The 24,866-nt window shown below is 37.1% G+C and overlaps 1 pseudogene; it reads left to right on the plus strand.

Moving 5' to 3' along the window:
• The first annotated feature begins 1,154 nt into the window (after positions 1-1,154).
• Positions 1,155-24,866, plus strand: part of LOC139901902 (uncharacterized) — a 58,443-nt pseudogene continuing 34,731 nt past the window's right edge.

Here is a 24,866-nt window from a genome sequence, read left to right on the forward strand (position 1 = left end):
CCACGGTTAAACATATACTTTATCATACTGTTTTGAAACGCTCTTTGTAACACTGAAATCTCGTGGCCTACCTTACATACTGTTATACTTAAACTATAGCTCACCAACCTTTGTGTTGACATTTTTAAGCATGTTTTTCTCAGGTGCTTAAGGTTGCTAGCTTCCGCTGTGTACTAGTCTTACTGTAGACACCCACTGCTTTAGAGATGTCACCGCATGACCGTTTATCTTGCATTCATAAACATTATTACTTTTGAAACTATGATTTGTAACGACCTATGGGACACATACTATTATCCATGCTTCTATTCGTTAAAGCATACTTTTGATGTAAAACATTCGACGTTAGTTATGACGTCACCTTTTATCATAATTGCAAATGTATTTTGAGTTAGCATATAGTGTTTGACCTTGTAATGATCCTGTTGTTGATGATTCGTACACGATGGTTTTGTACGGGGCATCACATTTGGTATCAGAGCATTGGTTGTAGGGAATTAGGTTGCATTAGTGAGTCTAAGACCGACCCGAGTAGGATTCACTAATAGGACTAATCTACAACTTGCTAGTTTACTTGTTTCCGCTGAACTTGCTGCATGCTGCCGCTTACTTTTACTGCTATATGTCGTATGCTATTACATGATTTCACTACTGCATGCTATTATCTGTTTCGATTGCATGATACTTGTCGTTATTGCCATGCTACTTACTGTTACACATGATTTAGACTGTTGGCCTAATACGTGCTTGCTTTATGACTTACTGACATGGAAAATTTATTTTTCCTTATTCAGATGTCGGATATTCCACCTGCTATCGTTTTGGGCAGTTCAGACTCTTCAGCCATTTCACCTGCTACTGTTGCCGATCCACCGATCTCGTCGGTGACACACTCTAGTGACCCAGGCGCTTCGTCCTCCGGAGCTAGTAGTCATGCGCCTGGCCCAGTGAGTACTGCAGACGGAGCCCAGGACCTCCCGGAGATTCCAGCTCCACTAGCCCCAGTACCTCAGGAGCCACAGCACCATCCTGGTGGTGTTGTGATTCCCACGGAATTTGGGGAAGGTCCATTCCGTAATCAGTATCGTCATTGGTGCCGACGTGCTCCTGATGGACGACTCGTGCCGATCCCGCCTTTTAGATACCGACAGATGATGGCTGCCCGAGGAGAGCCTGTACAGCCACCCGTGCAGCCACCTCCACATGATTCTGATGGTCCTTCATCCGACGACACATCCTCAGACGACTCTAGTGTCGAGGATTCCACCGATGACTCTGACAAGGAGGACCTCGATGATGCACCTGTTCAGCCACCCTCCACCCCGCCAAAGAAACGATACCGTTTCGATGGTACCGTCATTCCCGGGATCAACGGAGGTCGAGCATTCACTGACGCATTTGGTCGACGTCGTAAGGTTACCGCCCGAAAGCGGCTTGTGCCGTATCCTGCTGATCCATTCATCCGTAAGCCTTACCGCCTCGAAGCCTCTACTTTTGGAGCCGGACCGTCTGCACCACCAGCTCCACCAGCACCACCCGTACCGACTGCACAGCCTGCCCCACCCACTCCCTCTGTCGAGGAACTGATGAGGGAGGTAGAGATCCTCCATGCTCGGGTAACTGAGCTCGAGGACCAGATGTCCCACGTATTGGACATCCTACACCCACCTTCACCGTAGGGCTTTTGTAGTAGATTTCATTATGTAATCTAGTTGTAGTTTTATGTTTCACTTATGTATTGTACGAACCTTTACAGATGTATGCAACTTATTATTAATGAATGGAACTTTGCGTTATTTAATTCTTGTACGGTGTTCTATTTACGTTACTGTATGATTCTGTGGCATTTGTACCTGGATGAGTTACTTAATAAACATGTGATGTGTTGATTCCATGTTGGTTACCATATACTGTATTATTACTATTTGAATACTGGATTTTGACTTGAGTCAAAATTTTTGTTTAGAACACCATGGCCAACGGACGATCAACACCAACACCTACCGCAGCCCAAATCGAGGAGATGATCAATGAGCGAGTCACCGCAGCTTTAGCAGAAAGAAACCTCCAAGCTCCACCGCCACCACCACCGGTTATTCAACCCATTCGTAATGGGTGCACGTACAAAGAGTTCCAAAGCTGCAAACCCCACAACTTCAGTGGAACAGAGGTGCCGGTTGGTCTCACTAGATGGTTCGAGAAGTTAGAATCTGTGTTTCGAGTTAGTAACTGTTCAGAGGAGAATAAAACCAAGTTTGCTTTATGCACGCTGTCTGATGGCGCACTAACGTGGTGGAACACGTTGGCTCAAGCAAAAGGTATTGATGAGGCGTTTGCTACTCCATGGGAGGAGTTCAAAGGGGCCCTGATTGAGGAATATTGCCCTAGGACCGAGATCCAGAAGATGGAGATTGAATTTATGCAGTTAAAGACTGTTGGGAACGACCTTGATAGTTACAACTAGAGGTTTTTGGAATTAGCCCTGATGTGTCCGACAATGGTCACCCCGGAATTCAAGCGTATGGAAAGGTACTTCTGGGGACATCCTAAGAGCATTAAGGGAAACGTCACTTCGTCCAAGCCACCAAATGTCCTGGAAGCGATGCGCATGGCGCATACTTTAATGAACCAAATCATCATCGATGAACCGGAGAAGGCTAAGTCTGAAGCAGGTAGTAGTGAGAAGCGAAAATGGGATAACGATAGGGGAAGGACCTATGATCAAAACCCGGCGAAACGATATGAGGGTTTCAAAGGAAACAACAATGGTGGGAACTCCAACCCCAACTACAAGGGAACCTTACCTCAATGCAAGCGGTGCTACAAGCACCATACTGGGTATTGTAATGTTGTTTGCGAAAAGTGCCAACGGACTAGGCATATCGGGAAGGACTGCAAGGTCACCACTTTGAATGGGAAGCCGAACACTAATGGACCTAAAAAGTGCTACGAATGCGGACAAACATGCCATTTCAGAAATGCGTGCCCCAACAAAAGAAAAGACGACGGACCACCCCGTGGTAGAGCTTTCAACGTTAATGCAAGGGATGCACGCGAGAATCCCGACTTGGTGACAGGTATATTCACTATCAACAACCTTTTAGCTTCTGTCCTATTTGATACTGGTGCCGATAGAAGTTATGTATGTAGACATTTTTGCGATAAGATTAATTGGTCGTTAGTCCCTTTAAAAGAGAGTATGCTTGTCAGGGTCGCCAATGGAAAACTTGAGAAAGTTGACCATGTTAGTCGAGGAGCTATTATCAACATAGCTGGTGCAGATTTCGAAATTGATTTGATACCCATCAAACTGGGAAGTTTTGACGTGATCGTCGGTATGGATTGGTTGACCAAGATAAAGGCTGACATTATCTGTGGATATAAAGCTCTTCGTATACCACAAGGAGATGGTGAACCACTGATCATTTACGGAGAGAGATGTATCTCGAAGCTGAACCTCATTAGTTGCGTGAAAGCGCAAAAGATCATGAAGAAGGGACGTCTTGCTATCCTAGCACATGTGAAAACGGTAGAAACCGAGGTGAAGAATGTGAGCGACGTTCGAATTGTGAACGAATTCTCTGATGTCTTCCCTGAAGAATTGCCTGGATTACCGCCGCCGAGAGCAGTAGAGTTTCAGATCGATTTAGTACCAGGAGCTGCACCTGTAGCTCGCGCACCTTATCGACTCACACCTTCTGAGATGCAAGAATTACAGAGCCAATTACAAGAACTGCTAGACCGTGGATTTATCTAACCCAGTTTCTCGCCTTGGGGCGCACCTATTTTGTTTGTGAAGAAGAAGGACGGATCCTTCCTTATGTGTATCGACTACCGTGAACTCAACAAATTGACAATCAAGAATCGGTATCCTCTTCCCCGCATTGACGATCTTTTTGATCAACTACAAGGATCGAGTGTTTACTCTAAGATCGATTTGCGATCCGGTTATCACCAGTTGAGGGTGAAGGAAAGTGATGTGATGAAGACTGCATTCAGAACTCGGTATGGTCATTATGAGTTCCTCGTGATGCCATTCAGTCTAACCAACGCACCTGCCGTGTTCATGGATCTCATGAATCGTGTCTGCAAGCCGTACCTGGATAAATTTGTTATCGTCTTCATAGATGATATCCTCATCTACTCTAAGAGTGAAGAAGAGCATAAGCAACACCTCCGACTAGTACTTGAACTCTTGAGGCAAGAGCAACTTTACGCCAAATTCTCCAAGTGTGAATTTTGGTTGAAGGAAGTCCAGTTTCTGGGTCATGTTGTGAGCGACCAGGGTATCAAGGTTGATCCTACCAAGATTGAAGCTATCAGCAAGTGGGAAGGCCCTACTACTCTGACGCACATTCGCCAATTCCTAGGTCTCGCTGGTTATTACCGGAGGTTTATTGAAGGTTTCTCTCTGATTGAGCGTCCTTTGACCGCGCTGACTCATAAGGAAAAGAAGTTCATTTGGGAACCCGCACACGAATCAGCATTCCAAACTTTGAAGAAGAAGTTAACCACCGCACCTATCTTATCTCTTCCTGAAGGCAGTGATGACTTTGTTGTTTATTGTGATGCATCGAAAAGTGGTTTTGGTTGTGTACTGATGCAAAGATCAAAGGTTATTGCCTATGCTTCTCGTCAACTGAAGATCCACGAATGGAAATACACTACTCACGATCTCAAACTTGGAGCCGTTGTCTTTGCGCTCAAGTTATGGAGACACTATCTTTATGGAACGAAAAGTACTATCTTCACCGATCACAAGAGTCTCCAGCACATATTCGATCAGAAGCAACTGAATATGAGACAGCGTCAATGGATCAAGATGCTAAACGACTATGATTGTGAACTTCGCTATCATCCTGGCAAGGCCAATGTTGTAGCTGACGCTTTAAGCCGAAAGGAGAGGACGGCACCTCTTCGTGTTCGGGCTCTGAACATCACCATCCATTCGAATCTCAACAGTCAGATCTGAGTAGCCCAAGATGAGGCTCTCAAGGAGGAGAATATATCTCACGAACACTTGAACATCCTCGTTTCTCGACTCGAGGTTAGGGAAACCGGACTTCGATGTTATGCCGGAAGAATTTGGGTACCTCTTTATGGAGATCTACGGAACCTTATACTTGATGAAGCACACAAATCGAGATATTCGATTCATCCCGGAGCGGGAAAAATGTACCACGATCTTAAGGAACAGTATTGGTGGCCGAATCTTAAGAAGGACGTTGCAACTTATGTTGGTAAGTGTTTGACTTGCTCGAAGGTTAAAGCCGAGCATCAGAGACCTTCTGGGTTACTTCAGCAACCGGAAATCCCGCAATGGAAGTGGGAAAGGATCACAATGGATTTCATTACTAAGCTGCCAAAGACGGTGGGCGGATACGATACCATCTGGGTTATCGTTGACCGTCTTACTAAATCTGCACACTTCCTAGCTATGAAGGAAACAGATACGATGGAGAGACTTGCTCAATTATACATCAAGGAGGTTGTATCTCGTCATGGTGTACCTTTATCGATCATCTCAGATCGCGATCCCCGTTTTGCTTCTAGATTTTGGCGTTCTTTGCAAGAAGCCATGGGAACCCGTCTCAACATGAGTACTGCATATCACCCACAGACCGACGGGCAAAGTGAACGAACGATTCAGACATTGGAAGACATGTTGCGTGCATGTGTCATTGATTTCGGAAAGGCCTGGGAAAGGCATTTGCCACTCGCCGAATTTTCTTACAACAACAGTTATCACTCGAGTATTAATGCCACACCTTTTGAAGCGTTGTATGGCCGCAAGTGCTGATCTCCTATTTGGTGGGCCAAAGTAGGCGAAAAGCAAATCATCAGACCCGAGGTAGTCCATGAAACGACGGAGAAGATTGCTCAGATTCAAGCGAGACTTAAGACTGTCCGCGATCGTCAAAAGAGTTATGCTGACGTTAAACGTAAAGACTTTGAATTCAACGTGGGCGACCGTGTAATGTTGAAGGTTGCACCTTGGAAAGGTGTGATCCATTTTGGAAAACGCGGAAAGTTGAACCCGCGATACATTGGTCCTTTCGAAATTTTAGAGCGTGTTGGACCCATTGCTTACCGTTTGGATCTACTAGCACAATTGAGCTCAGTTCATCCTACCTTCCACGTGTCAAACTTGAAGAAGTGTCTTGCTGTACCCGAACTTATCATACCACTTGAAGAACTTACTATTGATGACAAACTCCACTTCGTGGAAGAGCCTGTTGAAATTATGGATCGTGAGATCAAAACTTTGAAACACAACAAGATTCCGATCGTCTGAATACGATGGAATGCCAAACGAGGACCTGAGTTTACTTGGGAGCGAGAGGATCAAATGATGCAGAAGTATCCTCACCTTTTCCCGACTCCTCCATCTACCTCAACTTAAAATTTCGGGACGAAATTTTCTTTAACAGGTGGGTAATGTAACGACCCTGGATTTTCCAACGATTAATTATTAATATTTATTATTAATACTTGTGATTAAATGAATGTATTATTTACATACATTTACTTGTTACCGCGATTAACTTTAAATGCTCGAAACGTCTTTGTGACATACGTACATTACACGAATAATATTTTCAGATATTATTTACATTCATGATTAAGTTTTATTAATCATTTTAATTAACTAAGGTTACTAGTTAATTACTTGGGCTTATTTATTTAATTTGTTACTTACAAGCATACTTGGGCTTTATAATTGTACATGGGCTTAGAAGCCCACCCTACTCACTTAAATGGATTAATTAACCCACTACTTTCATGTAAGTATTAAGAATGAGGATTAACTTGATTAGTTATGTGAAGGAATCTAGTTACTTGTCATTTATACCTAGTTCCCATGGAAGCTTCCTTATATACATCTTTTTTTAAGTCTTTACATGCAATAATCTAGTGGGCAAATTTTCTTCTCCCTCCCCCCATTGAAACCGTCGACTTTTTTGGATACAAGGGGATTCAAAATCTTTTTTTTTTACACTACTTACTTGCTTGTATTCATCTCACTTTTCACACACAAACTCACTTCACAATTTCTCTCAACTTTTTCTCTCTTTTTCTCTCAAATACTTGTAAGTAATATGAACATTTTCTTCTCTTCTTTTCCTTGCAAAACCGAAGTATATACACATACACCTTCATCATCATCTTTGCTTGTTTGATTACTTGTCTTTGATTGTTGTTTTGTTACTTGTTGTAGTTGTTTACTTACTTGTTGTTGCTTACTTACTAGTTATCAAGAATCAAACTTTTTAGTTTAATTCTTCATATTATCTTGTATTTAGAAGAACACACAAGAGCTAAACTCTCTAGTTTATGTTCTACATCTAATATTTTAAAAGATTGTAAGTTCATGTGTTGTAAGTCATACTTGTAATTCATGTTGTAAACTTAAAAGTTTACATTCTTAAAGATCAAGACTTTGGCTTGAATCTTTAAAGTATGAACAACAATGAACTAGTTACTTGTTCTATTACTTCATTCTTGCACTTTTTAAATTCATGAATCATGTTGTTGTTGGTCAAGTGTTACTAGTTAACTTTGATCTCATTTTTCTTGAACTAAAATTAACTTTATAAGTTCAAGAACATGGAAGTATAACTTTTTAGTTATAACTTCAGACACTTGTGTTAGATTTATCTTAATAACTTTAGATCTAGACCTTTGGGTCTTGGATCTTCAAGATCTAACTAAGAACTATGTTCTACATCTTAAGATCTTGATTAGTTAGTTTACTTTCAAGTTTGTAGTTCAATATTACTTTTATAGTTCATGTATGTGTTAAATCTAAGACTTTGATGTAACTTTGGTTCATCAAACTACATACAACACTTAATTGAGTTGTGCTACATGTCTTAGACTTACACAAGTGTTATGATGGTCAAAACTTGGTTAAGATGATGCAAACACATCAACGAGTTGTACACTTGAAGCTATATGCATCAAGGATGAGAACCGTGATAAGCATCGAACACCAAGACCCACCGGAACCTAATATTTTACTGTTCTGGGTCTGATCAGTACAACCTGGGCTACTGTAAAGATGATTTTAAGTTAGCTCTGTTCGAGTAGATAACTTTTCATTTAGGACTCGTCTTAATCCGAGTTATGGTTTAGGATTTATGGCCCTCCGAGTGTCACTATGTCTTTTAACGTTGTGCTGAAAATTCTGACCTACTCGCACTTAGACCGTCGCCACGGTCAAACGAAGATGAGTTTGCTTCTGGAATTTTTACCACAAATAAAGGACTCATATACGGAGCCATGGCCACTGGTTTCACCTTATTTCAGTAGGTATTGAGGTCGTGGCGACTGACCAAAGTCAGCCTTTGTTTTAAACTTCTTTCATAAACGAAACTTACTTTACACCTTTTGTTTGATGATGATTGATGATGACCTTTTGAAATGTCCCGTTCATATTGATTATAAACGTTCCATATTAATTGATTTCGTCGCGAGGTTTTGACCTCTATATGAGACATTTTTCAAAGACTGCATTCATTTTTAAAACAACCATAACCTTTATTTTATCGATAAAGGTTTAAAAAGCATTACGTAGATTATCAAATAATGATAATCTAAAATATACCATTTACACACGACCATTACATAATGGTTTACAATAAGAATATATTACATCAAAAATACGTTTCTTGAATGCAGTTTTTACATAATATCATACAAGCATGGACTCCAAATCTTGTCCTTATTTTAGTATGCAACAGCGGAAGCTCTTAATAATCACCTGAGAATAAACATGCTTAAAATGTCAACAAAAATGTTGGTAAGTTATAGGTTTAACCTATATATTTTCAAATCATAATAATAGACCACAAGATTTTATATTTCAATATACATCCCATACATAGAGATAAAATTCATTCATATGGTGAACACCTGGTAACCGACATTAACAAGATGCATACAAGAATATCCCCTATCATTCCGGGAAATCCTTCGGACATGATAAAAACGAATTTGAAGTACTAAAGCATCCGGTACTTTGGATGGGGTTCGTTAGGCCCAATAAATCTATCTTTAGGATTCGCGTCAATTAGTAGATCGGTTTACTAATTCTTAGGCTACCAAGCAAAAGGGGCATATTCGGCTTCGATCATTCACCCATATAATGTAGTTTCATTTACTTGTGTCTATTTCGTAAAATATTTATAAAACTGCATGTATTCTCATCCCAAAATATTATATTTTAAAAGTGGGACTATAACTCACTTTCACAGATTTTTACTTCGTCGGGAAGTAAGACTTGGCCACTGGTTGATTCACGAACCTATAACAAATATGTACATATATATCAAAGTATGTTCAAAATATATTTACAACACTTTTAATACATTTTGATGTTTTAAGTTTATTAAGTCAGCTGTCCTCGTTAGTAACCTACAACTAGTTGTCCACAGTTAGATGTACAGAAATAAATCGATATATATTATCTTGAATCAATCCACGACCCAGTGTATACACGTCTCAGGCTAGATCACAACTCAAAGTATATATATATATATATTTGGTATCAACCTCAACCCTGTATAGCTAACTCCAACATTACTGCATATAGAGTGTCTATGGTTGTTCCAAATAATATATATACATGGGTCGATATGATATTTCAAAACATTTGCATACGTGTCTATGGTATCCCAAGATTACATAATATATTAGAATACATGTATAATACAATATAAGTTAGCTAGGATATGATTTGTATAGAATTGTTAATATTTCCCGTAGCTACAAAAATCAAAAAATATCCAATCTTGTTTTACCCAAAACTTCTTCATTTTAAATCCGTTTTGAGTGAATCAAATTGCTATGGTTTCATATTGAACTCTATTTTATGAATCTAAACAGAAAAAGTATAGGTTTATAGTCGGAAATATAAGTTACAAGTCGTTTTTGTAAGAGGTAGTCATTTCAGTCGAAAGAACGACGTCTTGATGACCATTTTGAAAAACATACTTTCACTTTGAGTTTAACCATGATTTTTGGATATAGTTTCATGTTCATAAGAAAAATCATTTTTCAAGAAAAACAACTTTTAAATCAAAGTTTATCATAGTTTTTAATTATCAAACCCAAAACAGCCCGCGGTGTTACTACGACGGCGTATGTCCAGTTTTACGGTGTTTTTCATGTTTCTATGTTTTAAATCATTAAGTTAGCATATCATATAGATATATAACATGTGTTTAGTTGATTTTAAAAGTCAAGTTAGAAGGATTAACTTTTGTTTGCGAACAAGTTTAGAATTAACTAAACTATGTTCTAGTGATTTCAAGTTTAAACCTTCGAATAAGATAGCTTTATATGTATGAATCGAATGATGTTATGAACATCATTACTACCTCAAGTTTTGTGGATAACCCTACTGGAAAAGAGACAAATGGATCTAGCTTCAAAGGATCTTGGATGGCTTGAAAGTTCTTGAAGTAGAATCATAACACGAAAACAAGTTCAAGTAAGATTTCCACTCGAAATAAGATTGTTATAGTTATAGAAATTGAATCAAAGTTTGAATATGAGTATTACCTTGTATTAGAAAGATATCTTACTGTAAATAAGAAAGATTTCTTGAGGTTGGATGATCACTCTACAAGATTGGAAGTAAGCTAGCAAACTTGGAAGTATTCTTGATTTTATGAAACTAGAACTTGTAGAATTTATGAAGAACACTTAGAACTTGAAGATAGAACTTGAGAGAGATTAATTAGATGAAGAAAATTGAAGAATGAAAGTGTTTTTAGGTGTTTTTGGTCATTGGTGTATGGATTAGATATAAAGGATATGTAATTTTGTTTTCATGTAAATAAGTCATGAATGATTACTCATATTTTTGTAATTTTATGAGATATTTCATGCTAGTTGCCAGATGATGGTTCCCACATGTGTTAGGTGACTCACATGGGCTGCTAAGAGCTGATCATTCGAGTGTATATACCAATAGTACATACATCTAAAAGATGTGTATTGTACGAGTACGAATACGGGTGCATACGAGTAGAATTGTTGATGAAACTGAACGAGGATGTAATTGTAAGAATTTTTGTTAAGTAGAAGTATTTTGATAAGTGTCTTGAAGTCTTTCAAAAGTGTATGAATACATATTAAAACACTACATGTATATACATTTTAACTGAGTCGTTAAGTCATCGTTAGTCGTTACATGTAAGTGTTGTTTTGAAACCTTTAGGTTAACGATCTTGTTAAATGTTGTTAACCCAATGTTTATAATATCAAATGAGATTTTAAATTATTATATTATCATGATATTATGATGTATGAATATCTCTTAATATGATATATATACATTAAATGTCGTTACAACGATAATCGTTACATATATGTCTCGTTTCAAAATCATTAAGTTAGTAGTCTTATTTTTACATATGTAGTTCATTGTTAATATACTTAATGATATGTTTACTTATCATAATATCATGTTAACTATATATATATCCATATATATGTCATCATATAGTTTTTACAAGTTTTAACGTTCGTGAATCACCGGTCAACTTGGGTGGTCAATTGTCTATATGAAACCTATTTCAATTAATCAAGTCTTAACAAGTTTGATTGCTTAACATGTTGGAAACACTTAATCATATAAAAAAAAATTTCATTTAATATATATATAAACATGGAAAAGTTCGGGTCACTACAGTACCTACCCGTTAAATAAATTTCATCCCGAAATTTTAAGCAGTTGGAGGTGTTGACGTATTTTCTGGAAATAAATGCGGGTATTTCTTCTTCATCTGATCTTCTCGTTCCCAGGTGAACTCGGGTCCTCTACGAGCATTCCATCGAACCTTAACAATTGGTATCTTGTTTTGCTTAAGTCTTTTAACCTCACGATCCATTATTTCGACGGGTTCTTCGATGAATTGAAGTTTTTCGTTGATTTGGATTTCATCTAACGGAAAAGTGAGATCTTCTTTAGCAAAACATTTCTTCAAATTCGAGACGTGGAAAGTGTTATGTACAGCCGCGAGTTGTTGAGGTAACTCAAGTCGGTAAGCTACTGGTCCGACACGATCAATAATCTTGAATGGTCCAATATACCTTGGATTTAATTTCCCTCGTTTACCAAATCGAACAACGCCTTTCCAAGGTGCAACTTTAAGCATGACCATCTCTCCAATTTCAAATTCTATATCTTTTCTTTTAATGTCAGCGTAGCTCTTTTGTCGACTTTGGGCGGTTTTCAACCGTTGTTGAATTTGGATGATCTTCTCGGTAGTTTCTTGTATTATCTCCGGACCCGTAATCTGTCTATCCCCTACTTCACTCCAACAAATCGGAGACCTGAACTTTCTACCATAAAGTACTTCAAACGGCGCCATCTCAATGCTTGAATGGTAGCTGTTGTTGTAGGAAAATTCTGCTAACGGTGGATGTCGATCCCAACTGTTTCCGAAATCAATAACACATGCTCGTAGCATGTCTTCAAGCGTTTGTATCGTCTTTTTGCTCTGCCCATCAGTTTGTGGATGATAGGCAGTACTCATGTCTAGACGAGTTCCTAATGCTTGCTGTAATATCTGCCAGAATCTTGAAATAAATCTGCCATCCCTATCAGAGATAATAGAGATTGGTATTCCATGTCTGGAGGCGACTTCCTTCAAATACAGTCGTGCTAACTTCTCCATCTTGTCATCTTCTCTTATTGGCAGGAAGTGTGCTGATTTGGTGAGACGATCAACTATTACCCAAATAGTATCAAAACCACTTGCAGTCCTTGGCAATTTAGTGATGAAATCCATGGTAATTTTTCCCATTTCCATTCCGGGATTTCGGGTTGTTGAAGTAGACCTGATGGTTTCTGATGCTTAGATTTGACCTTAGAACACGTCAAACATTCTCCTACGTATTTAGCAACATCGGCTTTCATACCCGGCCACCAAAAATATTTCTTGAGATCCTTGTACATCTTCCCCGTTCCAGGATGTATTGAGTATCTGGTTTTATGAGCTTCTCTAAGTACCATTTCTCTCATATCTCCAAATTTTGGTACCCAAATCCTTTCAGCCCTATACGGGATTCCGTCTTCCCGAATATTAAGATGCTTCTCCGATCCTTTGGGTATTTCATCCTTTAAATTTCCCTCTTTTAAAACTCCTTGTTGCGCCTCCTTTATTTGAGTAGTAATGTTATTATGAATCATTATATTCATAGACTTTACTCGAATGGGTTCTCTGTCCTTCCTGCTCAAGGCGTCGGCTACCACATTTGCCTTCCCCGGGTGGTAACAAATCTCAAAGTCATAATCATTCAACAATTCAATCCACCTACGCTGCCTCATATTCAGTTGTTTCTGATTAAATATGTGTTGAAGATTTTTGTGGTCGGTATATATAATACTTTTGACCCCATATAAGTAGTGCCTCCAAGTCTTTAATGCAAAAACAACCGCGCCTAATTCAAAATCATGCGTCGTATAATTTTGTTCGTGAATCTTCAATTGTCTAGACGCATAAGCAATTACTTTCATTCGTTGCATTAATACACAACCGAGACTTTACTTTGAGGCGTCACAATATATCACAAAATCATCATTCCCTTCAGGTAATGACAATATAGGTGCCGTAGTTAACTTTTTCTTCAATAACTGAAACGCTTTCTCTTGTTCATCCTTCCATTCAAATTTCTTCCCTTTATGCGTTAATGCAGTCAAGGGTTTTGCTATTCTGGAAAAGTCTTGGATGAACCTTCTGTAGTAACCAGCTAGTCCTAAAAACTGGCGTATGTGTTTCGGAGTTTTCGGGGTTTCCCACTTTTCAACGGTTTCAATCTTTGCTGGATCCACCTGAATACCTTCTTTGTTCACTATGTGACCGAGGAATTGAACTTCCTCCAACCAAAATGCACACTTTGAAAACTTATTGTACAGTTTTTCTTTCCTTAATAACTCTAGCACTTTTCTCAAGTGTTCTTCATGCTCTTGATCATTCTTCGAGCAAATAAGTATGTCATCGATGAAAACAATGACAAACTTGTCAAGATATGACCCACACACTCGGTTCATGAGGTCCATGAACATAGCTGGTGCATTAGTCAATCCAAATGGCATAACCATAAACTCGTAATGACCGTAACGCGTCCTAAAAGCAGTCTTTGGAATATCATCCTCCTTCACCCGCATTTGATGATATCCAGAACGTAAATCGATCTTCGAATAAACATACGAGCCTTGTAGTTGATCAAATAAGTCATCAATTCTCGGTAGTGGGTAGCGGTTCTTGATGGTAAGTTTCTTCAACTCTCGGTAGTCGATACACAACCTGAATGTACCATCTTTCTTCTTGACAAACAAAACAGGAGCTCCCCATGGTGATGTGCTTGGTCGAATGAAACCACGCTCTAAAAGTTCTTGTAATTGGCTCTGAAGTTCCTTCATTTTGCTAGGTGCGAGTCTGTATGGAGCACGAGCTATTGGTGCAGCTCCCGGTACAAGGTCTATTTGAAATTCAACGGATCGGTGTGGAGGTAGTCCCGGTAATTCTTTCGGAAATACATCGGGAAATTCTTTTGCGACGGGAATATCATTGATGTTCTTTTCTTCGGAATTGACTTTCTCGACGTGTGCTAGCACAGCATAGCAACCTTTTCTTATTAGTTTTTGTGCCTTCAGGTTACTAATAAGATTTAACTTTGCGTTGCTCTTTTCTCCGTACACCATTAAGGGTTTTCCTTTTTCTCGTATAATGCGAATTGCATTTTTGTAACAAACGATCTCTGCTTTCACTTCTTTCAACCAGTCCATACCGATTTTCACATCAAAACTCCCTAACTCTACTGGTATCAAGTCAATCTTAAATGTTTCGCTAACCAGTTTAATTTCTCGATTCCGACATATATTATCTGCTGAAATTAATTTACCATTTGCTAATTCGAGTAAAAATTTACTATCCAAAGGCGTCAATGGGCAACTTAATTTAGCACAAAATTCTCTACTCATATAGCTTCTATCCGCACCCTAATCAAATAAAACATAAGCAGATTTATCGTCAATAAGAAACGTACCCGTAACAATCTCCGAGTCTCCCTGTGCTTCTACCGCATTAATATTGAAAACTCTTCCACGACCCTGCCCATTAGTATTCCCCTGATTCGGGAAATTTCTAATAATGTGGCCCGGTTTTTCACATTTATAACAAACAGCGTTCGTATTACTTTCTCCGACACTATTCGTTTCGGCATTACTTGTTCCGGCATTATTTGCTCCCTTAGTTCTGTTAAACTTTGGTCCGTAGACCTCACACTTTGTCGTGCTATGACCATTTCTTTTACACCTGTTGCAAAATGTCGTGCAAAACCCCTGGTGATTTTCTTCACACCTATGACATGGCTGTTTTTGGTTTTTGTTGCCGTTGTTGTTATTGAGGTTGTTGTTGGGATTGTTATTGTTGTTGAAATGGTTGTTGTAGTTATTGTTGTTGTTGGGATGTTTGTTGTAGTTATTGTTAGGATTGCGGTTATTGTTTCGATTGTTGTTGCGGTTGTTGGGATAGTTGTTGCGATTGTGGTTGTAATTGTTATTGTTGTTGTACTGGTGACTCTTGTCACCGTTTTCTTCCCACTTCCTCTTGAGTTGTTTCGTGTTGGCTTCTTCAGCCGCCTGCTCTTTAATTCTTCCCTCAATCTGATTTATGAGTTTATGAGCCATTCGAATTGCCTTCTGTATAGAAGCGGGCTCGTGTGAACTTACATCTTCTTGAATCCTTACTGGTAACCCTTTTACAAATGCGTCGATCTTCTCTTCTTCATCTTCGAATGCTCCCGGGCACAATAGTCACAACTCTGTGAATCGTCGTTCATATGTGGTACACAGTATCGTCGTTCATATGTGGTAACGTCGAACCCTTGTGTTCGTAACTCTCTAAGTTCTTCCTTGAGTTTATTGACTTCGTTTCTAGGACGGTACTGCTCGTTCATCAATTGCTTGAATGTCGGCCACGGTAGTGCGTAAGCAGTATTTTGTCCTACCTGTTCAAGATAGGTGTTCCACCACGTTAACGTAGTACCTGTGAAGGTATGCGTAGCGTACTTAACTTTGTCCTCTTCAGTACACTTACTTATGGCAAACACCGATTCGACTTTCTCGGTCCACCGTTTCAATCCAATTGGTCCTTCGGTTCCATCAAATTCCAAAGGTTTGCAGGCAGTGAATTCTTTGTAGGTGCATCCTACACGATTTCTTGCGCCGTTAGCGGCATTGCTAGATTCAGCGTTATTGTTGGTATGTAGCGCAGCATGTACTGCGGCTATGTTTGCAGCAAGAAAGGTACGAAATTCCTCTTCGTTCATATTCATGGTGTGTCGAGTAGTCGGTGCCATTTCCTTCAAAATAGACAACTGAATCGAGTTAATCATACAGAATATTAAGAGTAGTCAATAGTATTTCGTAGCATAATATGAACTCATTTATAAAAGCTTTTTCTTCATATTAGCGTTTTATAAGTTTAAATTCGGGTACTACCTACCCGTTAAGTTCATACTTATCAGCTAATATACAATTCAACTACTACAATTCCATATGAAAAACTGATTATAATAATATATCACATACAAATATTCTTCAAACTTACAATTTCGCTATATTACATATAACATAAAATATAGTACACTATGATACAGGACAGTTTTGAAGATAAATCTAGTTAATACGCAAGTTGTTCAGCAAAGGAAATAAAGACACGTAATTCATAAGTCCAGAAACAAGTCATGCATTCTGGTTTTACTAAGACGACTTCCCATCCTTGGTATTGTGGAAAATAACCGTTATGACCATTGGCTAGGCGGCATGTTGTAACGTCGTCAAAAGGACGATGGTTTCGTAATGTCCAACAGCCCCGTAATAATCTAAAAACCTTGTTTCTCACCCCAACTACTGAATCCGTCACTTGTGGGAAGGTTTTATTTAAAAATTGTAATCCGATATTCTTTTTCTCACTTTGGTAAGAAGCGAACATCACTAACCCGTAAGCATAACATGCTTCTTTATGTTGCATGTTAGAAGCTCTTTCTAATTCACGAAATCCTATGTTAGGATATGTTGAGTCAAAATAGGTTCTTAACCCGTAGCGTAAAATTGCATTTTGGGTTCCCCGCATTTAATGCTTTAAAGAAAACACGGCGTAACTTACGGTCTCCCCAATGTGATATACCGCACGTATCAAAGGAAAGCCTTTTATAAACTAAAGCATTTCCGAAAAGTCTTTCAAATGATTAACAAGTTAATTTCGCCATAACTAAATGTGCTGATGAATTCTGACCGACTCTAGACAAGATTTCCTCAATCATATCCTCTGGTAGGTCTTCTAAAATATTCGATTGTCTACCCTTAACGTCCATTTTGTTTTTATACTGTAAAATAGACAAGGATTAGATTCGTAATAACAAACAATACAAGCAATTTTTACATAGAACATAAAAGTACAAGCACACTACAATACATTTATTACACAACATGCTCACACCCCTTTAATCTGAATCACTGGTTTCTTCTTCTTCGGACTTGGTTCTTTTTCCTGATCTTCTAGGGATATATGATGTTCCTCTAATACGAGTCGTCGTTTTCCACATTGGTTTAGAAAAACCTGGTGGTTTAGAGGTTCCCGGGTTATTGTCACGATATTGAAAATACGGGTGTTGACGGTACATATAAAGTTCATTGGGGTCGGAATCAGATTTCTCTATTTTGATGCCTTTTCCCTTATTATTTTTTTTGCCTCATTAAATTGGGTCGGGGTAATTTCTATAACATCATCAGAATCCTCATCAGGATCCGATTCATCGAAAAATTGGTAATTTTCCCAATATTTTGCTTCCTTAGCGGAAACACCATTGACCATTATTAACTTTGGTCCATTGGTTGAGGATTTTCTTTTATTTGACCGGTTTTATGTGGTTCCTACTATTCCCCCCTCCGGAACCTCTTCTTCTTCCGGTTCCTCTTCTTCTGGTTCCTCTTCTTCCGGTTCCTCTTCTTCCGGTTCCGTTTCCTCTTCTTCCGGTTCTTCGGGAACTTGTGAATCTTGCCAATATATATTCGACTCTTCGTTATTATTAGGAGAGTCAATGGGATTTGTGCTAGAGGTAGACATCTATCACACAATATCAAATATGTTAAGAGATTAATATATCACATAATATTTACATGTTAATAATATATAGTTTCCAACAAAAATGTTAAGCAATCATTTTTAAAGAAAATACGATCGAATTCCAGACTCACTAATGCATCCTAACAAACTCGATAAGACACACTAATGCAAATTTTCTGGTTCTCTAAGACCAACGCTCTGATACCAACTGAAATGTCCCGTTCATATTGATTATAAACGTTCCATATTAATTGATTTCATCGCGAGGTTTTGACCTCTATATGAGACGTTTTTCAAAGACTGCATTCATTTTTAAAACAACCATAACCTTTATTTTATCGATAAAGGTTTAAAAAGCATTACGTAGATTATCAAATAATGATAATCTAAAATATACCTTTTACACACGACCATTACATAATGGTTTACAATAAGAATATATTACATCAAAAATACTTTTCTTGAATGCAGTTTTTACATAATATCATACAAGCATGGACTCCAAATCTTGTCCTTATTTTAGTATGCAACAGCGGAAGCTCTTAATAATCACCTGAGAATAAACATGCTTAAAACGTCAACAAAAATGTTGGTGAGTTATAGGTTTAACCTATATATTTTCAAATCATAATAATAGACCACAAGATTTCATATTTCAATATACTTCCCATACATAGAGATAAAATTCATTCATATGGTGAACACCTGGTAACCGACATTAACAAGATGCATATAAGAATATCCCCTATCATTCCGGGAAATCCTTCGGACATGATAAAAACGAATTTGAAGTACTAAAGCATCCGGTACTTTGGATGGGGTTCGTTAGGCCCAATAGATCTATCTTTAGGATTCGCGTCAATTAGTAGATCGGTTTACTAATTCTTAGGCTACCAAGCAAAAGGGGCATATTCGGCTTCGATCATTCACCCATATAATGTAGTTTCATTTACTTGTGTCTATTTCGTAAAATATTTATAAAACTGCATGTATTCTCATCCCAAAATATTATATTTTAAAAGTGGGACTATAACTCACTTTCACAGATTTTTACTTCGTCGGGAAGTAAGACTTGGCCACTGGTTGATTCACGAATCTATAACAAATATGTACATATATATCAAAGTATGTTCAAAATATATTTACAACACTTTTAATACATTTTGATGTTTTAAGTTTATTAAGTCAGCTGTCCTCGTTAGTAACGTACAACTAGTTGTCCACAGTTAGATGTACAGAAATAAATCGATATATATTATCTTGAATCAATCCACGACCCAGTGTATACACGTCTCAGGCTAGATCACAACTCAAAGTATATATATATATTTGGAATCAACCTCAACCCTGTATAGCTAACTCCAACATTACTGCATATAGAGTGTCTATGGTTGTTCCAAATAATATATATAGATGGGTCGATATGATATGTCAAAACATTTGCATACGTGTCTATGATATCCCAAGATTGCATAATATATTAGAATACATGTATAATATTTTATAAGTTAGCTAGGATATGATTAATATAGATTTGTTACCAATTTTCACGTAGCTACAACAAGCAAAAATATTCAATCTTGTTTTACCCATAACTTCTTCGTTTTAAACCCGTTTTGAGTGTTTCAAGTTACTATGATTTCATATTGAACTCTATTTTATGAATCTGAACAGAAAAAGTATAAGTTTATAGTCGGAAATACAGGTTACAAGTCATTTTTGTAAAGGTAGTCATTTCAGTCGAAAGAACGACGTCTAGATGACCATTTTGGAAAACATACTTCCACTTTGAGTTTAACCATGATTTTTGGATATAGTTTCATGTTCATAAGAAAAATTATTTTCCCAGAAGAGAAACTTTTAAATCAAAATTTATCATAGTTTTTAATTAACTAACCCAAAACAGCCCGCGGTGTTACTACGACGGCGTATATCCGGTTTTACGGTGTTTTTCGTGTTTTCAGGTTTTAAATCATTAAATTAGCATATCATATAGATATAGAACATGTGTCTAGTTGATTTTAAAAGTCAAGTTAGAAGGATTAACTTTTGTTTGCAAACAAGTTTAGAATTAACTAACCTATGTTCTAGTGATTTCAAGTTTTAACCTTCGAATAAGATAGCTTTATATGTATGAATCGAATGACGTTATGAACATCATTACTACCTCAAGTTTTGTGAATAAACCTACTGGAAAAGAGACAAATGGATCTAGCTTCAAAGGATCTTGGATGGCTTGAAAGTTCTTGAAGTAGAATCATGACACGAAAACAAGTTCAAGTAAGATTTCCACTCGAAATAAGATTGTTATAGTTATAGAAATTGAATCAAAGTTTGAATATGAGTATTACCTTGTATTAGAAAGATATATTACTGTAAATAAGAAAGATTTCTTGAGGTTGGATGATTAATCTACAAGATTGGAAGTAAGCTAGCAAACTTGGAAGTATTCTTGATTTTATGAAACTAGAACTTGTAGAATTTATGAAGAACACTTAGAACTTGAAGATAGAACTTGAGAGAGATCAATTAGATGAAGTAAATTGAAGAATGGAAGTGTTTGTAGGTGTTTTTGGTCGTTGGTGTATGGATTAGATATAAAGGATATGTAATTTTGTTTTCATGTAAATAAGTCATGAATGATTACTCATATTTTTGTAATTTTATGAGATATTTCATGCTAGTTGCCAAATGATGGTTCCCATATGTGTTAGGTGACTCACATGGGCTGCTAAGAGCTGATCATTAGAGTGTATATACCAATAGTACATACATCTAAAAGCTGTGTATTGTACGAGTACGAATACTGGTGCATACGAGTAGAATTGTTGATGAAACTGAACGAGGATGTAATTGTAAGCATTTTTGTTAAGTAGAAGTATTTTGATAAGTGTCTTGAATTCTTTCAAAAGTGTATGAATACATATTAAAACACTACATGTATATACATTTTAACTGAGTCGTTAAGTCATCGTTAGTCGTTACATGTAAGTGTTGTTTTGAAACCTTTAGGTTAACGATCTTGTTAAATGTTGTTAACCCAATGTTTATAATATCAAATGAGATTTTAAATTATTATATTATCATGATATTATGATGTATGAATATCTCTTAATATGATATATATACATTAAATGTCGTTACAACGATAATCGTTACATATATGTCTCGTTTCAAAATCATTAAGTTAGTAGTCTTGTTTTTACATATGTAGTTCATTGTTAATATACTTAATGATATGTTTACTTATCATAATATCATGTTAACTATATATATATCCATATATATGTCATCATATAGTTTTTACAAGTTTTAACGTTCATGAATCACTGGTCAACTTGGGTGGTCAATTATCTATATGAAACCTATTTCAATTAATCAAGTCTTAACAAGTTTGATTGCTTAACATGTTGGAAACACTTAATCATGTAAATAACAATTTCATTTAATATATATATAAACATGGAAAAGTTCGGGTCACTACACCTTTAAGACCTTATTTACATACATTTAACCTATTGGGACGATTTACTGACTTAGTACTATTTGACTTAGGTTGAGGACTTTTCGGACCTACGTACTTGCTTATTTTCCCGACTCGACTTTACCACTACTTTACCACTATGAGTTATAGCATCCCTTTTTACTTTAACTATTTTGGGAACTGAGAATACATGCGCATTTTACGTTTTACATACTAGGCACGAGTACTTAAACTTTATATGTGTGGGTTATACAACGGCATAAACATTCCCTTTAGCTCGGTAACGTTTAGTCATTGGTTTTTGAACCGGTGAACGTGAATCTTAGATATGGATCCATAGGGTTTGACATCCCCACTCGGGCTAGTCGCGCTAGCATTTAATGAGTGTTTAATACTTCGTAAACATACGCACTTGCCAAGTGTACTTTCAGGGGGTATAAACGTTAAGTTAGTTACTAAGTGCCCACGGTTAAATATATACTTTATCATACAGTTTTGAAACGCTCTTTGTAACACTGAAATCTCGTGGCCTACCTTACATACTGTTATACTTAAACTATAGCTCACCAACCTTTGTGTTGACGTTTTTAAGCATGTTTTTCTCAGGTGCTTAAGGTTGCTAGCTTCCGCTGTGTACTAGTCTTGCTGTAGACACCCGCTGCTTTAGAGATGTCACCGCATGACCGTTTATCTTGCATTCATAAACATTATTACTTTTGAAACTATGATTTGTAATGACCTATGGGACACATACTATTATCCATGCTTCTATTCGTTAAAGCATACTTTTGATGTAAAACATTCGACGTTAGTTATGACGTCACCTTTTATCATAATTGCAAACGTATTTTGAGTTAGCATATAGTGTTTGACCTTGTAATGATTCTGTTGTTGATGATTCGTACACGATGGTTTTGTACGGGACATCACACTTAACCTAATACTTTTAATGTACAATCTTACTAATCACATTCAAAAACTAGTTCACTTTTATTTAAAATTATAATCATAATTCAACAACCTTAACTTATTAATCATTATTCATTATTATTATTCATGCAAGATTTATTCATACACTATATCACAATCATACTTAATACATCTTATATTTAACATAACACTTATAAATAACTTAAAAGTAATAGATTTAAATGCATGATTAAGCTAGGGTTTTAGGGATACCTTAATAGGTTAGAGATCAAGAATAAGAGGATGAATGTGAACCGAAACAGAAGCAGGATTGCAGCAGCAACCCACGACCCAACAGAGGGTTTCTTGGGCTGACTTGGACATACAAACAAGCAGGAAAACAGGCTGAAAGTCACAGCAACATTGGGACCAACGAGCAAGCTGTTTGGGTTATTTTTGGGTCACGAACACCAGCAGAGAACAGCAGCAAATAAAGATCAAAAGGTGACGTAATTGGTTGAGTTTTGGGTCTCCTGGTCATGACAGGAAATAGCAACAAGTGCATCAACAATCACGATCACACAAGGATTTTTCCTGGGCTGTTTTGGTTCGCAGAAACAGCAGGAATAGCAGCAACAAATTCAGCCCAATTGGGTCTGTTTTGCTCGACTGGAACAGCAAGAAAACGCACCAAAAACAGGAGATAAAAGGGGCTGTTTGGTGGTAATAGTCGACTGATTTTACAGCAGCAGGAAGTGGTGTTAAGAGGGTGGTTTTGGTGATGTGGAGAGGCGATGGTGGTGGACAAACTGCTGCATGTATCCATCGACTAGAACAAGCAACAAGAAGAGGGATTTTTGGTTTAATTGTGAATGAGGATCAAGAACTAAAGGGGTCCTTTTATAGAGTGGAGTTTTGAATCATAATCACATTATAACTCTAAGGGATTACTTGGAGATCAAGGTCTAGTATTAGGATTAGATTAGGATGAATAGAGTTTGAAGCTAATTAGGATTTGTTGTTAACTTGAAGATCAAGTAATTTCCTTTTTCATAACTCCTAGTCGATTTATTATTAGCATGTATTTATTTATATATATACTATTTTTTTCGGCATTTTAGTTTTTATATATATTTATTATTATTTTTATTATTAAAGTTACATTTATTTTAGATACATTCTATCTAATCATTTAATTATTAGCCATATCTTTTATTAATCATTTCCTAGTTCTTATTAGTTTAATTTATATAATGTCATAATTTATTTAATACATATAGTTTTTATTATTAATATAATATTAGGGTTATGGTTTATAGGATTAGGATTTTTAATTAATATTTGAGGTTAGGGTTTCAAGTTATTAATGACATGCATTAATTATAGAGCATTTAATTAACTGGTTAACAACCCTAATGACAATACACATGAGCAGGAAATGAAACCCTAAGGGCAATCTGGTAATTTCAGAATGGAAAAGTGAGGGTTGTTATAGTACCTCCCCGTTAATTTAAACTTCGTCCCGAAGTTTCAGGAAAACTTCTCGGATGCATTAGCGGTTGAGAATAGATGTGGATATTTCCGCTTCATCTGGTCTTCACGTTCTCAGGTATACTCGGAGCTTCTTCGTGAATTCCAACGGATCTTAACAATAGGAACTGTTGTCCTGTTTCAAGCGTTTGATCTCACGATCCATAACTTCTACAGGTTCTTCTATGAAATGCGGAGATAATTTCAAAGGGATAACATGAGTATCATCTGACTAGGTTTCCTTAAAAGGGATTGTGATATTTTAGTCGTACAAGCATTTCAGTAAGTTGAACACCTGAAATGTGCAATGAACATTACTAAGTTTATTTGAAACCTTGAGCGTTTATGTCACCATTATGGCAGACAATCAGAGAGTAGTACTTGCAGATCACAGCCAAGTAGTTTGATGCATGACTTGTGTTTGTTAGAGATGGTACCAACTTCAAATTCCGGAAGGTAACTATAGACATGATACCTTTGGTTTTCAAGAAATGTCTAATGTGAATAGACGAAACGAGATTCCAGCTGAGAAGTCACTAATCAGGCTTATATGCAAAGCAAGCCATAATTACTAAGATGCCCTTAGAATAGTATGAAAGATTAACGAAAGATCATAATACATGCGAACTTATACTTGGAAAAAGTTTTTGAAAAACACATTTGCAGAATGTGTCTATAGCTATATGTTGAAACAGATGTTGAAACTTGACTAGGATAATATCTAGTTGTAACTAGTGAGGAAGAAATATTTAGTGTAAACACCATAATCGTTTAAGATAACTCCTTTAGAGAGGATA

The sequence above is a fragment of the Rutidosis leptorrhynchoides genome, chromosome 3 (assembly GCF_046630445.1).
Source record: "Rutidosis leptorrhynchoides isolate AG116_Rl617_1_P2 chromosome 3, CSIRO_AGI_Rlap_v1, whole genome shotgun sequence".
In the NCBI taxonomy this organism is placed as follows: Eukaryota; Viridiplantae; Streptophyta; class Magnoliopsida; order Asterales; family Asteraceae; genus Rutidosis; species Rutidosis leptorrhynchoides.